At 42.7% G+C, this 14,569-nt stretch overlaps 1 protein-coding gene across 2 annotated transcripts in view; it reads left to right on the forward strand.

Moving 5' to 3' along the window:
- The window catches only part of LDB2 (LIM domain binding 2), a 1,443,494-nt gene that overhangs the window by 986,061 nt on the left and 442,864 nt on the right, over positions 1 to 14,569 (forward strand). The gene's annotated exons all lie outside the window — the stretch shown is intronic.

Here is a 14,569-nt window from a genome sequence, read left to right on the forward strand (position 1 = left end):
TATGGTCCTTACTTTAGTTTCCCTATATGTGCCTCTGATTTGTATGCATTGTGGGTCTTCATGTGTATTGTTTGTTCTAGTACAAGTTTGTACTAAGTCTTGAATTGTTAGCTAGTTATTATAAGTTTAACATTACTCAAAACTCTGACAAGGTAGCATTCATTATTGTACTATCCAAAATTACACGATTATAAATATTAATAATGCTGTAGCCATTGTCTATGTTAGGTTTCTATATCAACAACAACACTCCCATAGAATGTTGCTTAGATGAGTACATTCTTAAATAGATTAAGTAGTTCATGATATGTCTCCAGATCAAACCCGACATCTTGTTACCAACATTATAAACACAAGACCTTTGAAGTGGGAGAATGGGACAAAAGACTCCCCCCAATCCCCTCGCGCCCCTGGCCTAGAGGATCGCGGCCCAGACACCCACCACGAGAGGAATTTGCCTATCTACCAGACGACCAAATACCCTGGTACAGGAACATACGGATGTGCCCACCAGCCTGCCCACCAGCCTGCCCTGCTCAAGCCGACACCTGCGGCATGGATGAACTCGACTGAACCATTCAACAGTAACTAAACACATCGTTAGAGATGCCATGACGACCTAGCCAACGGTCAGAACACCTGTGCAACCATGCACACTGGACACTCCCACACCAATCCACACGAAGAACATATTCAGTGCTATGACGTAGGTGACGGACACACCCACTGACGCGCATCTTTATTATTTTTCAAATAGGTTTTTCAAAATGCAGAAACGCAAGACGCACAAAGAACTCATCTAAAATGCTTGCTGACGCTTCTCCTAACCCATGCATTGTGATGAGAAATGCAACGAAGACATGATACTGGATATGAAGCAATACGTTACCGTAACTTAAAGTGCCGTACATTGAACATCCCCACCTATGCACCAGGCCCAAGTAGGCCGCAAGCAAGAGCCTCCACGAACATTGAACGAGCAAGAGTACAATTGCTGACCCTGCAGAATGAGCCCAGCGAGAAATGACAGCCAAGGGGGCAATGTTGCAACTCGCATGCCACAAGCCGAAGCCAAGGCCACACCTGCAAACTAAGCCAGAGACACAGTGGAAAATACAACATTAAATGTGCAGAATTCTGCCTCAACCACGGTCTCTCCTCACGTGACCAAGCCGAACCTGTCAGGGGGCCAACCCCACGAAGGAGAAGTCGCCTGGGTCCCACGTCTGGGACACAGGCTGCAACAATGAAATGACCCAATGGACACCTACAGCGGTGGGAATAGTCTGCTCTCAGGCATATGAGCAAATCCACGCATTGTCTGCATGAACACATAGTTACATATTGTTGCAAATGACAGGTACACCGCGAGCTGGGAACAACGATGGTCCCAGGCTGGGGGGCTCGCGAGTGGACCAATCAGAACATGGGGCACTCATCACTGACGCCACTAACATTAACCACTCATCAGGGGTCTTCGTGTAACAATTTTCATGTATCTAATAGAAGGGACAACCCAAGTATACCACCTGACTGACCCTTAACCACTAACAATCTCCTCTATACGTGTGCTATACTAACCCTACCACTCGAGGAACCTATCCAGAGTGGCGATAGGTTTTTTGGCTAACTTTCCCAGGTGACGCAAGTAGCGCGTCATACTGAAGCAAAAAGGGGCCTGTGAGCCCCACGAATTTCGAGAGTCAGGACGGACGCGTACGATCCTAGACCCATCCCTGCCGTTGTTCAATAAACAGCAGAACCACCTTGCTTCTTGCGTGTGCCTCATACTCATTTTTGGGATACGCGGGAGGAGTTGGGGCCTCCCTGCCCGGAGGTCCGCGGGCGGCCCAGCCGACCCTCGGGAGAATTTTCCCCCCGACAAGTTGGAGGCACCGCTGAGATCTGTTTAAGATCTGCTTTTTATTTCATTTTTCCGAGTGCTCTGGTTGCGAGGAGGCCCGGCGGCGCGGCCCCCTCTGCCGCTGCCCCCTTTTGAGGACTACAGGACCATCGCGGAACTGCGAGAAGACCGGACAGCGCAATCCGGATATTGGCCTTCGGGAGCCGGTTGAGAAGTATCCCGCCCGCGGTTGGCGAGTGTCCAGACGTGGTCCAGACGAGGGGAGGTGGCGAGCCGCTTGGAGGGGTGCACGCAGTCGAGCGGCCCCGCATCAAGAGAACTTGGTGAGTATGTCACGCCCAACAAGCAAAGTGAAATTGTGAGGGAGGGGGGAGGAATAGAATACGGGAGGAGGGAGGTTTTACACAGGTGCGCGGCAAAGGTTTGATAAATTAGTGTTGACGGTGAAGTGAATGGGAGCTGGACAAGTGCGAGAGCAGTACGCTACGTTACGAAGAAGGAGGGGGGCGGAGCACGAAAAGATCACGTGCGGCCGCTCGTAGACACTGATTGGCCTAGGTCGCGACCACCTGCAAGGGTGTGTGTGTGTGCGGTTTCCTACGAATTGGTGATTATTGATCAATGAGTAGATGAGGATCCCTATTGTTCGAGCAGGAAACTCGATAGATAGATGACGTTTCCCTGTAGGCCGACCCCCGGGAGAATTTTCCCCCCGACACCTTGTAGGGACTTTTCATCAAAATGAATTTCACATGTGATGTCCTAAGTGATGTCATCAATGACATTTGTGATGTTTACATTTATGTTTGTGTTTCTTATGCATTGCAGCCTGCAGGCATCAGAGCGTGGAGTAGACAGATCAAAATAAATGGAAGGAGAAGAAATACTGTGTTGCAGATTAAGAAAATAGAACATTTTCAGTGCCTTTTTAAAAGTAAGAAGATTTTCTTTGCAGCGCAGATCTATTGACAATAGACAATTGTTCCAGGCAATAGCAGCCCTCAGTGGGTAAGACCTATCTTTCCCTTTAGCTCGCTTAAATCTGGGACATAACAATCTCTTACAGTCTTTGGATCTCATGATCCTGTCAACTCGCAGATACCATCACATACAAAGAACTAGGCAATGATCCCACAATAAGAATCAAACAAAATCTGGAAACCTTATTGGATGAAGCAGAAGAGAATGGATGGATAAATCATCATACACACAAATTTTTGATGAATAGGAATCCACGTCTCCCTAACCTATATATGTTGCCTAAAATTCACAAAGATCTCACTAATCCTCCCGGAAGACCCATAGTGGCTGGGGTGAACAGTGTATTGCAGCAAATCGGAAAATACATTGATTACTTTTTACAACCCCTCATCCAGAAGACTACAACGTACATTAAGGACAAAACCCATTTCCTGCAATTACTAGCAACAGTACCACATTCATCGTCACATATTCTGTTTACTGTCGACGTAAAGAATTTATATACGTCTATTCCTCATGACCTAGGAAGTGAAGCAATAGAATGGTTACTTTTAAACACAGGGGAGATCGAAGCTAACAAGGAATTCATCATTATTCTATTACGATTTATTTCAACAAATTCCTACTTTAAATATAGGAACCAATTCTACATGCAAATAACAGGAACTGCTATAGGAGCCACGATGGCTCCCGCATACGCCAACACATTTATTCACAAATTTGAGTCAGACCATATACTAAGTCAGCAAAGATGGAAGGCACATTTGGCTATTTGGGTTTGTTTCATAGATAACATATTTGGAATTTGGACAGGTACTGAGACAAATCTATTGGAATTTTTCGCATACCTCAACACAATTAGTGAAAAAATTCAGTTCACCTATGAGTTCTCTAAAAAAAGCATCACCAAGTCACTATAAGTCTCCATTGACCCCTGCACGCAGCAATCGTTATTTGAAATACCTGACAGCAGTGCAGTATGCGCCGGCACTTTTTCTGTATATTTATCGTCCGACTTCATGGTTTCCATGGAAACATGGGACGCGTGATGACGTAGTACTGAATAGTGGTCAGGTGACCACGCACAACATACGTGGTTACCTCAGCAACCACTTAGAAGCCATTTTTCACCTTTTTTGCTTGGAACGCAGCTCCCCGTGGACCAGTGTATATGCAACACAGGCAGAGCGCGAGTGAAGCGTTAGACAGACGCTCATCCAGACTTTTAAATAACACTACGGGTGAGTCTGTTCCCCCTCATTTAAGAAGAATTAGGGATAACGTTTGTATACATATAGAACAATGATTACAGTATACACCATTGTTAGTATTACTTTTCTTTAAATTTAGAATACAGACGGCTGGAGTGTTGTACGTAAGAAGTTGTTCTTTAAAGAAGGGTGCTAGACACCACAGGAAAATGATCGAGGTAATTTTGAAAACATGATAGTCTTGTATGGGATTTATTTTGGATTAAGAAATGAATGTGCGCAAACATGTACCTACTTTTACCTAACAAGCGCTCTATGTTGTTGTTGTTTTCTTCCCCCCACCATCTAATCTTCCATCATTAACTAATTACCTTTACTGGGTATGTATGTTTTTAAATTATTCATTTTATGCATTTGTTGATTTGTGTACTCAACTATGGTGAACTATGTTAATATTGGTTATTTACTCTCAAACTATTGATTGGAATTATAATCTTGTTTTGATTTGGAATTTTCACATGATGTGAACTGTAACATTTTCATTTATTCTCGTATTATAATTATGTAAGAATTTACAATAAGTGGTATGGTTAACGCCCTGAAGAAGGAGATACGCTCCGAAATGCATTGGCATTAAAACAACCGTACACAAAATGAAACAAGTCTGCTTCTTATTTAGCAAAATACCCAGCTGTTGATGCTCCTCAGATTCAGGATTATACTCTTGAAATTTTTCTAAAGTGGCTCTAAATACGATTTTAGATATCCATGAGCGATGAACTCTAAGCTTATTAAACATTAAAACAAACACAATCTGAACAGTGAGCTCCAGAAGAGCTCCAACGGAGAGCGCCGGACTTAGCTGGATGTGTTTATCCAACTTTTTCACATAACCTGTCAGAAATCTGGACATTGATTCGTGTTTTTAATTAAGCAGGAGCATTACCAAACAAACACTTCTGTATCAGAGTGTTGATTTTGAACTCTATCCTGGCTTCCACCGGGAGCCAGTGCAGTTTTCTTCTAACAGATGATCTATGCTCAAATTTGGAAACCTTATTCACAACTCTGACAGCGTCGCTTTGTAAGATCTGCAGCATTTTTTAAACACGATTCACTTGCTCCGCTGAGCAAGGCATTACAATAATCTAATCTTGGCAGGATTAGGGCTCTGACCAGTGTAATGCAATTATTGTCTGAAATATAGGGCTTAATGAACCGCAGTAGCCTAAGTAATCATGTAGACTTTTTGTGACATTGGTAACTTGAGCATCAGCTTTGAGTGATGCCTCAATAACAACACTCAGCGTCTTCACTTTATTAAATGTTTTTATAGGGTGCTGATCAATGTCAAAATTGGCATAGGCAGAGCCAAGTTTTTCCCTTGCTTGTGATGAGCCAAAGATAAGAAGCTCAGTCTTCTCACTGTTGAGGCACATCCCATTACGGGTCATCCATATTCGTATTCTGTCATAGACAGACTCGATTAGGTGAGAATCCTTCCTATGGTCTACGCTCAGCTTAAACATAAACTGAGTATCATCAGCATAATTTGTAAAGTATACCCCAGTCGATTCCAGTAAATCACATAAAGGATGCAGAAAATATTAAAGAGAGCCGGAGACAGGCACGCTCCCTGAGGGACTCTGAAGATGATGAAGAGTTCTCCCACACAACTCTCGATGTCCTGTTGCTAAGAAAGAGCTGGAACCATTTTACTGTGTTAGAGGAGCATTTGCCTATGTCTTCTATTTGTGGAACAATTTAGCATGGTCTAAGAAATCAAAGGCTGCTGATAAATCTAAAAGCATCAGCAACCCTGATCCTCTCATCAATGATGTTCAGCATTTCAATCTGTAAATCCAGAATATCAGTCTCTGTTCCGTGAATATTTCTAAAGCCCCGATTGGCGATGATGGAGTATATTTAACTCCTCTAGATGTTTTTGAAATTGAATAGTAGCAACTTTGTCCACTAATTTCAACATAAATGGAACATTGGTTGTAGGACCAAAGTTAGAATGGATTACAGGATTTAAGTTAGGCTCTTTCAATAGTGGAGTTTCTATTACATTTTTTAAGGAGACAAGTACATCATTGTCATAGAAGCAAGCGTTCACAAAGTGTGTAAGAAATGGTACAAAAATAACTGGATGTTCTAAGACAATTTTGGCAGGAAGAGTATCTGTTTGGCACAAAGTAGGGCGCATATGTAAGAATTTTCATAAGGGAGCCTTCTCTGACAGCTTCAAATAAAAATAGCAGGTTTTCATGTTTCTGGCATTGGATGGTGGGAGTCTGAGAGGCAATGTTGGCATTAACCTCTCTGGTACCCCCATTAATGTGCTTTTCTTTAAGTATTCTATCAGCAAATGTGTTTTGTATTGCTTCACTGTCTTGGTTGCTTGGAACAAACTTTCTATTAGTGCTTTGGGTTTGTCCAGTGTTTTGACAATCTCAAATGGTTTTTTGGTATTGTTTGTAGAGTTGGAGATTTGTGTGTTATAAAAGGCTTTTTTTGCCTGAAGAATTTCGGCCAGGTAGTTCTTCTCTATGGCTTTCCATGTATCTTTGGGATTTTGAGACTGGGTTTTTATCCATAGCCGTTCCGCTTTTCTCTTTTGTTGCTTCAAGTGAGCTAGATGCAGAGTAATCAATGTTTGGTTATTTTCCCTTTCTCTAACCCTCTTAGCCTTCAGAGGCACTATTTGATTAAGCATCATGCCCATGTGTTGAATGTACCTAGATCCCAGCGAAGCAGCAGAGTCATGGTTAGAGGTAGATGTCATAAAGTCATTGATGCATGTCTATCAATCCAACAGTGTAATTTAATTATAGTTCCTACTATTAATTTCAAGAGTCACCTTTTTGGAGATAGGATTAGTAAAGGTCACAGAGTAGTGGTGCAACCAAAAGCAAGGCTTAATATGGAGCAGTTTTGAACGCAAGTTTCTAATCGCCACCCAATCAAGTGCATTATCACAAGTGTGTGTTGTTTCTTTACTTAGTATAGTAAAATCATGTATGTGGAACAATTGCTCCAATTCATTAGTGTCCATGTCTTTGGGATTGCACATCCATTTATTAAGATCTCCCGGAATAATGGTATGGCCGACATCTTTGGGTGTTAGTCTTAGCAATGCAGAGTGGTGGCACAGGTTATGGTTGCTTAGCTTACCATAACTGGTGAATTTCTGCAGTATTTCGGTTTTATTTGTAACTATGACGTCCCTTTAACAACATTTTTTCATTGAATTTCATATGTTTTTAATAGTGTAATTTAACCATAATGTCCCTTTAACAACGTTTTTTCAGTAAGTTGCATAGGTATCTATTAGTGTACCTTAACCATAGCGTGCCTTTAACAAAGTTTTTTTAGTGAATATCATGGATTTTTACCAGTGCATGCTATTTTCCTACAACTTACTAATATCATACTTACCCCAATTTAGCAACATTTGAGTCCAATTTAAAAAGTTTCATCTTAAAACTCTGCTATTCCCCCCTTCTAGCATAATTGTTAACACTTATGTACACTTCTTGCGACTTTTTTGCGTCAGTCGACATCTGAAAACATCTGACATCATCGCGGACCTTCCCGACAGTGCCACGTGACCATGTCCTTGCACGCCACATGATGTGTCCGCAAACGCGTCCGCACTTTGCGATCGGGTCCGTGCTTCGAGGACAGTTCAGAACTGCATTTTCTACTGATCTAGGAACTTTGAACCTCAAAATGTACCCTTTCCCAGCTCCTACACCTATTCTTATTCATTATCCATTAAAAATCTAGTACAAAGCACATACTTGGAAGAATATTAGCAAAACTGCTATTTATTTAAAAAATGGCATCAGCTATTGCCATCCCTCCTCCCCAAGAGCCACCACCACCACCAGCTGGAGGACCTACACAACAAGTAAAGCACAGTACTTCTCAAGACAATGAAGAGAACCAAGAAGATGAGGTAGAGGAAGTGCCTACCTCTGGCACCCAGAGAGAATCATAGGTGGGGCAGCTCTTTACCACAGTTGGGAATTTACCGGAGGCTAAAGCTCCAAACTGAAATGCACTGAATGCAACTTTTTAATCAGTCGCAGACTACCTGGACAGTACTCCTATGGGAACACCTCCATGCGCCGCCACACCTAATCCAACCACTGCAATGCTCTCAGAAAGATTGTTCCTTTCTTAGTAATAGGCTGTCTTCCTCCACCTCATCTTCTTCAACCAATATTGTAACAAGGCAGCCTACTTCTGTGCGACAGAAAATCCCACAAGCTACCTTGCTAGCAATAAAAGAGGCTGTTGATCCATATCTTTCGAAGACAACAGTCCTGTGCATATACTGCAACACACCACTCTGCAGGGGGAAGCAATATTGAAGGGCATTTGAAGCTGTAATCAAGGAGCATGAGAAACACTGCCCCTTACCTCAGAAGTAACCAACACACACACCATCTTCCCCTGTCCACCTGCTTCTCCATATTAGTGCTTGGTGCCTCTTCCCTCATTTCCCTAGCCACCTTACATTCTAACCTCTTCTGCAAAAACAAATACATCAAAAAACAACAAATGAAAGGTTCCTTTAGGAACCACCTTTCACAGTAAAAAAATAGAACTGATGTAAAGTACATAGACTCAATAAGATTTTCCAACATTTCCATTAGCATTTTGTGTTATGCTAATGGGCATAATGTGGTGTTCATCCCCTGTTCCTGGGACTGGAACAGAGGGTAACGGCCCAGTAGCCCAAGCGAAGCGAGGGCAGATAACAAGGACTCTGGACCGTTATCCCCCATTCAAGCCACTGCAATGGGGGATGAAAGCCATTAGCACCCGTTTCCCAAAGCGGGAACCCGGGGTGCTAAAAAAAAAGGATGTTTCTTCCTACAGCGGGATGCCTGCAGCAACTTAACCATAACTACAGGGCCTCTACCACAGGCCCTGTAATATTTTATTTATATCGCACCTATACACAAGTGTTTCAGATACATATTTGAAATATATATTTCAAATAAATGTATGTTGTACAAAAAAAAGGAAAGAATAGCCGGAAACCGGCTAGGACCACACTCGAAATATCAAAGCGACAGAGTGGCCAAAATGAAACACGGATCTTTAATTAAACAAATAGACACTGACAAGTACCAGGGTAAACAGAAAGTAAAGACGCATTTCGCACTCGCAGTGTGCTTGTTCACAACACATTGAAGCCGTCTCAAAAAGCATTATAAAACAACCTAGTCCCTCTTCGATGCCACTCACATTCATCTGTTAAATGAAAGCAAAAATACATGAAGTGCAAGCAGCCATGTGGGAAAAGGCTATTCACAATACTTATCAAGCCCAAGTGGGGGTATTACCAGATGTGTGCACATAAAACACAAATCATGGCGCAGGGAAATAGACAATACAAATGGCATATTCAAAGTTCTCACATGCAGAAATACAATATAAAGATGCATGTGCAATCCCAAAAAACGGCATGATTGAAAATATGTATGTAGATGGCACAAAATCCAAATTCTTATGCCCCAAAGTGGGAAATTTCAAAATAATGACCATGAAAAAACTGACATGAATCACTTAATGTAGTCTAATGGAAAACATACACATCACAATATTAATTGATTGTAAGGTATACACATCCCTCTCACACTTAGATGTAATATACATAAAAAGGCAACCGAGTATATAAAATGCAATATTTGGGTACTGCATTGGTTGTTGCAGTTAAAGGACAAATGCAAAAAAGGTGCAAATGCTCATTGCCACGTTCAAAGAGCTTATCAAAGTGCATAAGTGCCTTAAAGTATGAGCGCAGTTCAAAGTGCAAGTGATTATATTAGCTCTTAATAAAAATGATCAAGTGAAAATACTTGATATAGCTTGCCCAGTTTAGTCAAATAAATATATTTATAGAGGCAGCCTAAATAGTTAAACGTACACATGGTTAGATCACACTAAACCAATTAATTAATAAAGAAGGTAAGTGAATTACTGGCACCTGAAAAATTAGGAAACAATCAATACTAATAAAAAGCGTGAAACAATTGAAATGATTCTACAATATACAGTGGATTTTCACTATCTGGTAAAATGGACAACCTGCATAACCTTAGCTAATCATTTTCTAAATCATGAAGGGACAACATTAAGGGAATACATATAACAGAAAAAAGAGGACGCAATAGAACTAAACCCTTTTCCTATCACCATTCAAGGCTCTCTAAAATAAACATGAAACAATCTCTATCAGGCACACCAAATGAAGTAATAGTGGCCATATATAAAACACAGGCCATTGACGTGTAAATGAGAGAAAGAAAGGGAGGGAGACATAACTAATTGAGTGAGGCTATAATGTATAGGAAAGGATTTTCTTAGAGTGAGAGCTGTTGACTTATCTTTGTTTGTTAGCAAAGATTTCTGTCTGATTTGTCAAATCTTCCAATGCATCATCAGCCAGAAAGCTACGCAGATAATACCAGGAAGAAAATTATAGGTGGTAGAATTTGAGTTACGTCTCGGCAGAAAAAAGAAAAGATAGTAGGCCGGTAGAGAGAAACTCCCAGAACCCCCCTTACTTATGCATATTAAGTAGCTTTGGGTTTTCACCATAAGTTACTAGGGTATTCCAGATGTGGAACCCTTGCTCACTGTTCTTAGAGAAGCACAGCTCCACCTCACTGACGAGGCCCAACCAGGCCGAAACACTAGTCTGGGGTTGCTGTTGGTACTCTTGTTCAGACGAGAATTGCCTGGCATTTCGGTGCTGGGCTGCGCTTGGGCAGGACACAGACTGATATGTAGTGGAAATTTCTCTTCTGTGAAAGGATGGTGAGCTAAAGACTCTGGTTGAGACTCAAACTTGAGATATAGGCTGGTAGAGAGAAACTCCCAGAACCGCCCTAACTAATTAAATACAAAAATAAATATATGGCTCACTTTCAGAGGTGCTTGTTTGAAATGTAATTTGAGACTACAACAGTAATTTCCTAACTGAATAGATCACTTGATTTCTATTCTCTTATTACTAATGACCGCCCAACCACATTCCCTTTTCTGCTCAAGAAACTTGACCGATTAGCCTATATTCAAGTCCAATAACTCCTTGAGCAAAATCACCTTCTCAGAAAACGACAATATGCTTCCGCCCCATGCATAGTATGGAAACTGCCCTCTTGGACCTAAAAATACAGATGCACAGCATCCGTGACTCTGGTAGTTTAGGCATTTTCCTCCTCCTCGACCTATCAGCTGCATTCAACCTAGTCGACCATTAGATGCTCTGTCACCACCTCAGCCAGCACTTCCATTTCTCTTCTGAAACCACCTCATGGATCTATTAATTCCTCTGAGAACGCACCACAAAAGTCTTCATTGGTGAGGCAGCTGCCGATCCCATCCCTGCACCACTAAGGGTTTGTCAAGGCTCTTGCCATTCAGCCACACTTTACAACACCTATACCAAACTCCTTTTCGACCTTCTAGACGCATTGGGGATTATTTACACAAACTTTGCTGATGACACACAAATTCTCATCCCCATCTATGGTAACTACTCACAAAACACCAAGACACCATTATAATTCAAACTGGAAGGCCACACGCAACCTCTGTCTAAACGAAGAAAAAACAGAGCTCCTCATTGTTTGCTTCCCCGCCCCATCTGACTGAAAAAACTTGATACTAGCTATATCTCCCTCATCGATGGCACTGACATCCCTGTCCTTAAAAAGTTAAAACATTGGGGGTCCATCTGGAAGCAGAGCTCACCATGAGCACACAAATCCACGGCCTACACTTCCAGACTTATATCCCTGAGCAGACAATTCTTGTCACCATGCAACTGCCTCACTCTCTCTCTCTCCTTGATACTCTCACAACTGGAGTATTGCAACGTGCTCCTCATGGGTAGATCTTCCTCTAATCTGGCCAAACTTCAACTACTGCCGAGCAAAGCCCTGCGTGAGTCCCAGCGTCTAAAACTCTGTGACTATATCTCAGCAAACAGATGAGATGGCCATTGGTTGCCTATCAGAGCGCGGATTGTTTATAAAATCCTAACACTTGCCCACACGTGCATTTACAATGAGGCACCCACCTATCTCAACACCAGTCTCACCCAGAAAATTCCATGGTGCGCCCTAAGATCTAGCTCCAGTCTCTTCATGATTATCCCACGTAGAAAAAGGAAAGGGCAGGAGGCACTCTTTTTACAGTTACCGCCCCTTCTCTCTGGAACACTCTCCCTGCATTCAGAAATGAATAGTCATACAAGGCGTTCAAAAAACTCGTTATTGGGCCTCATCACGAGTCTGGCGGTAACCCTTAAATGCAGCGGTAGCGCTACTACTGCCGCATTTAAGGGTCCGCCAGATCATGGTTTTGACGGATTTCTAGGGGGGGAAATGTGCGGCAAAATTGACGATTTTTGGTGCGATTACCGCCAGCGGGAAATCCACCGGCGGTAATAGCGTGAATTTTCCCCATTGCTCCCAATGGGGAATGGGCAATAACCCTTCCTCCAAACCCGTGATCCCGCGCTAATAGCGCCGGGGGGGTTTAGCGGTAGGACTATTAGCACCGGCGCTAATAGCGTCAGCGTTACCGCCCAACTCGTGATGAGGCCCATTGTCAAGACGTGGCACTGTGATAAATTTGAATAATTGTATACATAATGTGCCTTCCTTGCAAATGACTGCTTCTATACTGTACTCTCCATGCTGTTCTGATAGTAACAAACGCTGTGATAGCCCTGAGTTTGGGCGGTATATAAATGCCATAAATAAAATAAACAAATGAATTCAATGTATGGAACTCACTTCTTGCCAGCATTAGTTTCCGTGGTCACTACTTAAAATGCCAACATGCTGCTAAGCTCTCTAAAGTGCACCGCTTGCTTTTCCTCATCCCTTTCCAGAGCGTTCCGCTGGACTCTGCTCAACAAATGGCCAATAACATATTGGGGGTCATTACGACCCCAGCGCTAAGTGGTTAACGGCGCCGTAAAAGGCTGCAGCGCCGTTAACCACGTAGCGCCTAATTACGAGGTCCCTTTGCGGGACCCAACCTTAACGGCTGGTGTAGACCAGCCGTTAAAGTAGGGACCCGCAAAGGGACCTTGGTGCTAATTACGGTACCGCAATTTGCGGTAACGTAATTAGCGCTTTCCCCATTCCCATTATGCCCTGTGGGCCAAAAATGGGAATGGGGAAGGGCCATGGGGAAATGGGGAAATACCGCCTCGCCAACCTTGGAATGGGGCGGTATTTCCCCATTTCCCCATGGCGGACACGTTACGATACCGGCACCAACCATGATGCTGATAGCGCCATGGTTTAGTGCCGGTATCGTAATGAGGGCCATTGCCTTGAATTTCATGACCACTCCTGGAGTAGGTCACAGTTCTTTATGTTCCTATTTTTCTTCCGCATTTGTCAACATCGCTAGTTACCTTTAAACGATCCATAATCATCCAAATCGATCTGCAAATTCTGTCGAAAATGTTATCACCAGCAAGTGTGTTCATTTCATTTTAAGTTATAACTTTGCTGGAGTAACCGGTGTGATGTGCACAACGTTCTATGAATGTTCTGACGATCCAGTGACCCAACCAAAGTAGCACCATGTATCCAAGTAAATAGTTTTACTTTTTGTACATGTTTGATAATTATATATAGGGTTTTAATGGGAAATCAGAAAATGCACATGCAAATCACATACACACAATGGCCCTGATTTACGAAGCGTTTTTACAATGCGGTTGCGCCATTGTAAAACGCTTTTGTAAATCAGGCCCAATGTGTTAGGTTAGCCATGCAGTTAATATTGGAGATATATCTGGACTTTAGCTTCTCAAGAGAGCACCCTTATGTTCTGCTCTTCTGGGACTGTGTCAAATTGCAACAGAGGCTTTCGACTTTCGACTTGTGTCCTCTCGTTTCCCTTGTGGGAGTGAAAAAGAGCCCCTCCTCCCGAGTTAGGCAGTCATCATGTTAAAAACACTAAAGTTTTCATTTTTAATGAAGACATTCTTTTCATCATAATTTGTGAATTTGTGATCCCAATCGGCCCGACATCAGGGTCAATGCTCTTGATCCTGGGCGCCTCACGGCCCTCAGACACGAACCCTTCCCTAGGTGCTCCACTTGGAGTGGTCGAAGTGGGCGGGAGCGGTTGGGAGCGGTGCTCTTCTACTTTTTTGTTTGTTTTACTGTTCTTATACTTTTATTTTAAAAAAGAAACCGTTCCTGAATGCTGTAGTTTGCAAATAAATAGAAGTTGAAACCTGCACTTGAGTGCACTGAACTGAACATTCCCTTAAATAGCAGGTGTGTTTGTTTGGGGTTTTGGAGTGAGGGCAGGGAGCGAGGGCAAGCCAGCAGGGAACATAGATCCACTACTTCTTTTCGTACACTTCGACCACTGCTTGTAAGACCATTGGCTCACTGCGGTGGTTGGAGTTGCCCTGGTGATTCAGCGGCTGCCTTCCCAGACTGACCTGAGT

The sequence above is a fragment of the Ambystoma mexicanum genome, chromosome 6q (assembly GCF_040938575.1).
Source record: "Ambystoma mexicanum isolate Mex_15411 chromosome 6q, UKY_AmexF1_1, whole genome shotgun sequence".
Lineage (NCBI taxonomy): Eukaryota > Metazoa > Chordata > Amphibia > Caudata > Ambystomatidae > Ambystoma > Ambystoma mexicanum.